Source organism: Dermacentor albipictus, chromosome 7 (assembly GCF_038994185.2).
Source record: "Dermacentor albipictus isolate Rhodes 1998 colony chromosome 7, USDA_Dalb.pri_finalv2, whole genome shotgun sequence".
Taxonomy (NCBI): domain Eukaryota; kingdom Metazoa; phylum Arthropoda; class Arachnida; order Ixodida; family Ixodidae; genus Dermacentor; species Dermacentor albipictus.
The window spans coordinates 28,583,544-28,591,588 of NC_091827.1; the positions used below are offsets into that span (position 1 = coordinate 28,583,544).

At 46.0% G+C, this 8,045-nt stretch overlaps 1 long non-coding RNA gene across 1 annotated transcript; it reads left to right on the forward strand.

Annotated features, from left to right (window-relative positions):
- The first annotated feature begins 5,582 nt into the window (after window positions 1-5,582).
- LOC135917431 (uncharacterized) lies at window positions 5,583-7,842 on the forward strand. Its single transcript, XR_010569274.1, has 3 exons — window positions 5,583-5,771; window positions 7,096-7,212; window positions 7,792-7,842. It is a non-coding gene; the product is annotated as an uncharacterized lncRNA (long non-coding RNA).
- Window positions 7,843-8,045: the final 203 nt, after the last annotated feature.

Consider the following 8,045-nt stretch of genomic DNA (forward strand, 5'->3'; position numbering starts at 1 on the left):
CTGTGTTCCTTCTACAGTCGCATAAACGAGAAGAAAGGGGGTTAGCCGAGAGGCCCGATATTTTATTAGTCATATCCGAAGAAGCCAACAAACACTGACACAAAGGACAACATAGGGGAAATTACTTGAGCTTTATAAATGAAATAAAGAAACGATGAATTAATGGAAATGAAAGTGGATGGAAAAACAACATCGCAGGTCGGGAACGATCCCGACCTGCGGTCCCCCACAACTTTGGCATGTGAATTTTCCAACAAAACAGCAAGAAACACCCATTTTGACTGTTTAATAACCAGCAATAAAATATAAAAACAGGCTAACAGAAAATGACTTCTATAAATCGACTGGCATTCGAACTAATTAATTTCACTTAACATTTGCTCTACACACTCAATCCGCTTGGTGGCTACATAATGTTGCGCTGCTTAGCTCGAGGTCATGTGTTCGACTCCTGACCACTTGGGCGCCTTCCCAGATATTCAATTCAAACTAAAAAAAAAAATACTCGTGTTCCGTGCTCGGGGTTACGAAGTCAAAAGCACCACATCGCGTAAAATGAATACGGATGCCTCCACTATACGGTGTCCCTCGTGGTCGTTAAAACCCGCAACTCAATATAACCTAACATTTTTCACATAGCTGCGCACACGAAGAACGAATGTTATGCACACTTGTCACATGCAGCATAATAGAGAAAAAATAGTCTGAGTGATCTGTTCATTTTTGTGTACACGTCGTGAAACAAACACAGTTGCTCTGAGTTAGAATAATTAAATCACAGCCTTGCGGCACTGAAAGTGCAGAATATAAATTCAACAAGCCGCACATGATATCAACGAGTACCGACAGTCGCGCAGACTCCTGAGAGTTAACATAAGATGCTGCTCATTCGAATTTTATTCTGCAGCATGAAATTTCCGCATGTTTTCAAGCTCGACTTGCTTTAAGCCACAATTGCAATCATGTCTTAATCTCAAAAAGATAAATAAAAAAAACTGTCCTTATGGCAACGAATATTTAGCTGAAAGTTACTCTACCAGAACATACCGAGTGTTTCAGTGAACATGTTCAAAATTGGTAAAGAAGGCCTGTGGCAGATAGCAGCATTCTAGTTCATCAGCTGCTCTACTCGAAGAGGCGGGCATTACTTGCACAAGAAATTGAAATACATAATTGTCTAATAAACAAATTCGCGAATTATCATTTTAACTAATTACCTTGCGGCTCATATTGCAATTGAAAAATTTAGACTTGGGAGTTCTCAAGGCGGATCCACATTATCAGGATGGCACCAGTTTCGAGATATTAATTACCTAACTTTGCGGAGGAGTGTTCTGGCGTTCCAGTTACTTTCTTAACAAAGCGTCGTTTGATGCATTAAGGCGCAAAAGTAACTGGAGCGCCAATGCAGTGCTCGATACATATCAGATAGATGTAAGCATTGATTGATTTACGCCAAAGTAATTTTATTTGCATTCGTAAAAGTAGCGAAGTTTTCCACGAGGTCGGCGAAATCAGTGCCGAGATATATCTCGGTCTGCATTGCTGTGCATAATCTCCGGAACCATAGCTATCGCTTCAAAGCCAAGAAAAATTATCCATGAGTTATTGATACTCCATGGCCTTGTTCCACTGAGACTTCTCACAGCTTCGAGATGAAGGACAAGGAGGGAGAAAAGCGGGGGGTGGCGGTGGGGTAAGTATGCCATGTGATTTCGGGGGAGGGGGAGGGGAACGGTCCCTCTCCCTTGGGTAAGCGCCTGAGCGTGGCAGAGAGGAAAGGCTAACACCAACTCGCCACTCTCGTGCTGGACTTTGCGCTGAAGAGATTTAACATTCACCGTCAACATCAGCATTAATTATCGTCAGTCAAAGAACGAGCACATAAAGCTTCGCTTTACATCGATTCCCACCGTGCATGAGATCCGCATGATTTTCCGTTCTTGTCTAACCAGCCGTCGTTGTTGCGTTTTCTCTCGAAATGTTCAGACAGATCTCTTGTGCGCATCTGTCTTCTCTTTGACCGGGTCAATTGGATGGATGGATGTTATGAGCGTCCCCTTTGGATCGGGGTGGTAGGTTGCGCCACCAAGCTCTTGCTGAGGTCCTACCTAGGTTAAAAAGAAATATGCAGGTCCCACGCACTGTGGGAATCAATGTAAGCAAAGCTTTCTGTATTGTTTGCTTTGATTGACGATACTTAGCGGGGATGTTGACGGATAAGGCTTAATTTCTTCAACGTTTAGTCTAACACGTGTGTTGTGAGCGCATGTTAAACGCTACCTTGCGCGCACCACTGCTCTTTGCCTGCTCAGCACACAGAACACACAGGGAGTGGTGTTTGCTTGAGGCGTTGTTTTGGGCCATATTTTGTAACCTAGCTCAGCGAATGTTTAGCGTTGCATTTCCTCACATGGCACATCGCAGTGTAGCAGAACTATCAAACTTAAATTTGATTATGGGTCTATACGTGCCAAAACTATAATCGGATTATGGGGCGCGCCGTAGTGGCGGACTTCGGATCAATTTTGACACCGCGATGTTCTTTAACGTGTCCCAAAATCTAAGTGCAGGTGCGTTTTCTATTTCGACCCCGTCGAAATGCGGCTGCCGCGATTGGGATGAAATCCACGGCGTCTAGCAATGCCATGGCCGCAAAGCTAACGCGGCGGGCACAGTATTGTTGATTTGGCGGTCAACTGCTTCCGTAGTGTCGCCTGGACACTGCGGTGTGCTTTAATTAATGGGGCTCTGCTTCTGTGCGCCCTAAGTTGCAGGCTTGAAATATTTGTATGCCGTTTATTTTTCGCAAATATAGCAGCAACGTGCTACACCGTACCTTGAACTTACGCTTATCCTGTCTCCCCGAAACAGCTGTCGTATAGTATAGTGGGGTTTCTTCATGGTTTGGTAGAGGGAAACTACGCTTATTCTCCAGGCCATATGGCAACACGGCTTCCTTCCCTTCTCACGTCACCTCTCCCTCCCCTCTATTATATGAGAACTGCTTCTTCTCCCTCTCCTACTCTCTGCAGTTCTATCTGCGTTGCCCCTGGCTTCGCTCCTTAGTAGAAAGGGAAGCGTTGCAGTTTCTGGCGCCGGTGCTGTCGTTTGTGTTCTTCTTCCTGAGTCCCGGTCTTCTGCGCCTTGCCTTTACTACTTCAAGCATGAACCAACTAGCCCAAGCAAGAGTTGCACTGCTGCTGAGGGGAGTTACGGATTATTTCAGCATTCATGATGTCGTTTTCTTTCCTCTTAAGTAGTTACTCATAGGAGGTTTCTTTTCCAAAGCCTTTGGCTCCCCCTCTGATTTCAGCTTGACGTTCTTTGTCAACTGGCATGCACAGACCACGCGCCCGGTATGGAAGGGGCGCGCACGACTAGCTTGCCAAGTCCATGCAGTTCTGAGAAAGATGTCGCACGGCACCTGGCTAGCGCGAGAAGGGCTTCTCTATTGTCCGCGTCTGACTTCTCCTCCGCACACGGACGACTGAATGGAAGCTTCGCCGAATGACCAGTTACCTAATGTGGCCGAGCCATCCTCACGCTTTCTCTGGAACGCGGCTTCGGCCCTTATCGATGACTAATCGAGTCGCACGTGCTCGTCACCCTGACCGCGCGCTTGCACCAGCTTTGGAAAGATCGCTTATTCCCTTCCCGATTCTATCCAGCAACTGTTTGCACGTGGCTTTGCTTTCGTGCGAAAAAAAAAAGAAGAAAACAACAACGATGCTTGTACGCTGCACCGCGACATTTATTTGAATTTTTTTTCTTCTTTTCCTTTGTGCCATTGTCTTAACCGGTACAGCGAAGTAAATGACCAAAAGATCGGTCAATGCAGGCGGTGTTTCACCGCATGGCGCTTAGGCGGTGGAATTTTGATTTCGGCTTAGCTGTGTGAACTTTAGTTGCTTAGCTGTCGGACGTACTTCAGCTCCACGCTGCGTGCCCCTTTGATGCATTTTTATTACAGTTCAAAACAAGGCAAGAATAAAAAGAGAACAGACATCCTCCGTGTTGTCGAAGCATGGCTTCCTGCGCGCGCCGTGCTACGTGCGAAAACATTACGCCGGTGATTTGTCACAGGTGCTTCGTGTCAATCGAGATCTGCACTCTCTGATCTCGATCAAGCAGAGACGATCACTTTCACCGTTGAAACGTCGCGAAAGCACTGCTAACCCTGGGTCGTTATGTACAACTAGAAAAGAAATTGCTTGTGCGAAGGAAACGCGCGTCTGTGTCAAGCTTTTACTTTTCTGACTTCAGCACATTTTGCATGCCTTTAAGGCAAACATAAATTCTGATACAGTCATCTTACAGATATATATTCGTTAGCATTAGGTCAGCTTGGAGTCAGCAGGAGGTTACGTTCACTCTCGGAAATCTGCCCGACTGTAGGTGTTCATCGATCTCGTGTGCGGCCTGTAGAATTTACATTCCGCACTTTCAGTGCCAGAAGGCTGTGACAATAATTGGCAATAATTATTGGCATTCTGCGTGAATGCGCTTGTTTTATGACGTCTACACAAAGAGGACAATATCACTCACATTATTGTTTCTGTGACATGCTACATGTGATAAGTATGCATGCCGTTGCGCAGCAATGTGAGAAATGTTAGGTTGGGCCAGATTGCGGGTTTTGACGACCACGAGGGACACCGTAGTGGAGGCCTCCGTATTATTTTTAAGCGATGTGGTGCTTTTGACTCTACAATCCCGAGCGCGGTACTCGAACATATATTTTTTTTTTTGCAATAAATATCTGAGAATGCGTAATGTGGTCGGGAGTCAAACCCGTGAGCTCGTGGTATGTAGCACAACGCAATTTAACCACCGAGCGGATTGAGTACGTAGAATAAATGTGAAATGAAAGCAATTTGTTCCTATAGGAGTCTATTGGTTCAAGTCTTCTCCTGGTAACTCGTTTTTATATCTTAGTGATGGTTCTTTAACCGTAGAAAGAGGTCTCTCTACTTCCTGTTCTAACGGAAAAGTAGGCCCCTACCACTGACAGGTCGTGCTGGCACGTGAGAACTCTCGTCTGTATTTCGTATTCTTACAATCACTCGAAAGAATCATCTGCAACCCCTCGGTTTCAGCCCCCTTCCTCCTTGTAATGCACCTAACACATCTAATGATTGTCGTTTTTTGAACATTTCGACTTTTCGTTTTGGCATCGTACTCTACACGTCCACTTGAAAATCACCACTAGTGCGTATTTCCATGCAGCATCAGCGGACATTGTTGCCTAAACCTAAGACAAGTCCTAGTGCCGAAATGCTGGCTCGAGAAACATCGCTCTTTCAACTAGTGTCGATCTTTTTCACGTGAATTTACAAAGAAGCGGCCACGTGGAGATAAACATGACTCATCGAGGAAGTTTGCCTTTCCGCCGGTAGGGGAAAGACGAGCGCTGGCGTTGGGGGTTAAACTTGACGTGGGGGAGGGCACGGTTAACCACGCGGGGGAGGGAGCCACAGAACTCTGCAGAAGAAACACCTCTCTTGCTCACTCTCTCTCCCTCCCTCCCCAATCTCTCTCTCTCTCTCTCTCGTTGTTCTCTAGGGGATCACGTGGTCGAAAGAAAGCATAAAAGGAGAGCCCTCGCAGTGCACCACCCTTTTCCTGCACCGGTCGGCCTGCCTGGTCACGGCCGGACTGGACTACGTGCATGGTGCGTGCTCCAGTCCGGCCGAGGCCTGGCTTTGCACTTCACCACATTGTGAAGACTGGGCCGGCTAACGGCTTTTTCCGTTTCCTACACGCACAAGGTGAGTAACCCGCTTCTTACGAAATTTGTTCCTATCATTTATAACCTGAACAGATTGGACGTTATGGCGTCTTCCGCAAACGCGAGTGCAGGCGGTTTGAGACACGGCTTCTTATGCAATGCCGCACGATACAATCGAGACCGCGGGCGTTATTTGAAATTTGAGTTTTTATGTGGCTGAAAGACGCTAGTGTTAGTGGCATTTCTTTGACTCAGGCTAACATATTTGTAATGTGCTTTACTGCATTTTTGCACGCGTTAGGTGTATGGGTATCTACATTGGAAACGAACGCGTGATTTCAAAGTTGTGTTTTGTGTGGTTAAACAACATTGGTATTGTCAGCATTTCTTCCACTTAGGCTAACGTATTAGTTGAGAAATGTGCTTCGCTGAATTTTTTGAAATGTTAGGTGTTATAGGTATAGGTGATACCTCAATCTGCTAGCATAGCTTGTTTCTTGATTTTTCAAGCTCGTCCAAACAATCTTTCTTAAAAAAATATCTCACAGCAGGCGTTTAAATAATTTCCCACATTTAGAACAAAACCTCGTGGCGCTCTTCGCGCGACCAGCTAATTTCCGCGCACCATCAGACACAGCGGAGCCGGCCTTACTATTTTACGTGGCGTATGTGTGTTTGGGAATTGACCGGCGAAGGTTTTGGTGCAGCGAGTAATTCAACCTCAGGAGGACGGGAGAAGGGCATTAGGGAAATCTTCGCTGTACCTCTGAAGACGCTGTAGTAGAATCCGCCGTATCGTCTCCCTGCGCGGAAGTAAGATATCACGAGTGATTATACCCTTAGGACAGGCTCGATCGGGTTCTCTAGATGCCGTCCTTTTTCAGAAATGTGTCACTTATGCGCGCTTGTCAGGCTGGACTTCGCACTTAATTCTTGGGTTGCCATTGATTACATTATTTTCTGATTATTCATCACCTCGTGATCTTTTTCCTGCTTTCCCTCTATTGTGGCGCCGGGTAACATTCTAGGACAATTAACATGGCACCGACATCAATGTCTCAAAAAACAAAGGGTAACATGTCACAAGGGTGCTTCGAGCAATTTCCGAACTTGAAGAAGCCCTGTCCCAATCATGCCACATGAAATATTTGTACGATGAATTATTAGGAAAGTGGGTAAAGAACTATGGGATGTTATGGCCAGAGCTGGGGTCGTCTATACATTGTCTTCACCTAATGAAAAAAATACTGACATAATTTTAAAGTGAAAACGATTGCTTTGGCTGGGTAACGTGGAACGCTACGCGTACCTGCCGTGGCGGATCGTCGACTTGTACTAATAACAGCTTCGTCGTTACTTTGCAGCATCTGAGCAACGCACCCGTATGCTCTCCCCCTGGGGTTCAGATCGACACGCAATTAGGAGGACCTACTTTCATCGACGCCCCTCATCCAAGCGAAGACAGCTAAACCTCTCTCAAGGTAACGCCATTCTTCCTATCTTGCTCCCATGATCTGATCCTCCTCCTACAAGAGCCGCTGCTACCGCTACCAATATGTTTAACAACACGTCCGTGAAAAAACAAATGGCCTAGGATTTGTGTCGTAGGATTCATTTCTTATCGGTTTAGAATATTTGTATTCATTATTACGATCTTGCGCGCTCTATTCCGTTGAGTATATAGATCGGTCAGTTAAGCATATGTGCCTGTGATGTGTTTATGAAAGATTGAAACTTTGGGCGGGTTGGTTGTCGTACGGTCGCAATGGGATGCGGGGTGGACTTCGCCTGGACTATATACAGTGTGAATCAAGTATAGTACTAGTCCTTCATTGATGGCGAGCAAATGGGATGAAAAAAATTTGCGTTACTGTGGGTTGACACGTGATTACCGGGACAATGAAAGAAACACCATATCAGATTTCACTGATTGCATGATCAGAGGCGATGGTGCCATGACACTCGTGGGGCTACAGAAAAGCGTTGCGGAGCTGCTCATTGTAGGTCGGGAAAAACGGTCTCTCCACCTCTCATGCCTCGTTTGTACACGTTTTGTGCAGGACCGAGATTGCCGAATGGAGAACCCTTGGCTTGCCGACTCTACGCCGCCTGAGCCTGCCTTCGATGGCCTACAGTGGCCTTTGTCCCAGTGCTTCTGGTCTACGCTCTCGACTACCTACAATGAACGAAAAGTTTTTTTTTTTTATGAAGTACTGCAATACGATAACCGGGAGCTCCGTGTTGACTTCTGATTTCTCCAGGGGGACGAAGATTGCAAGCGATTTTACATTTCAAGAATAAATACACGAGTCTG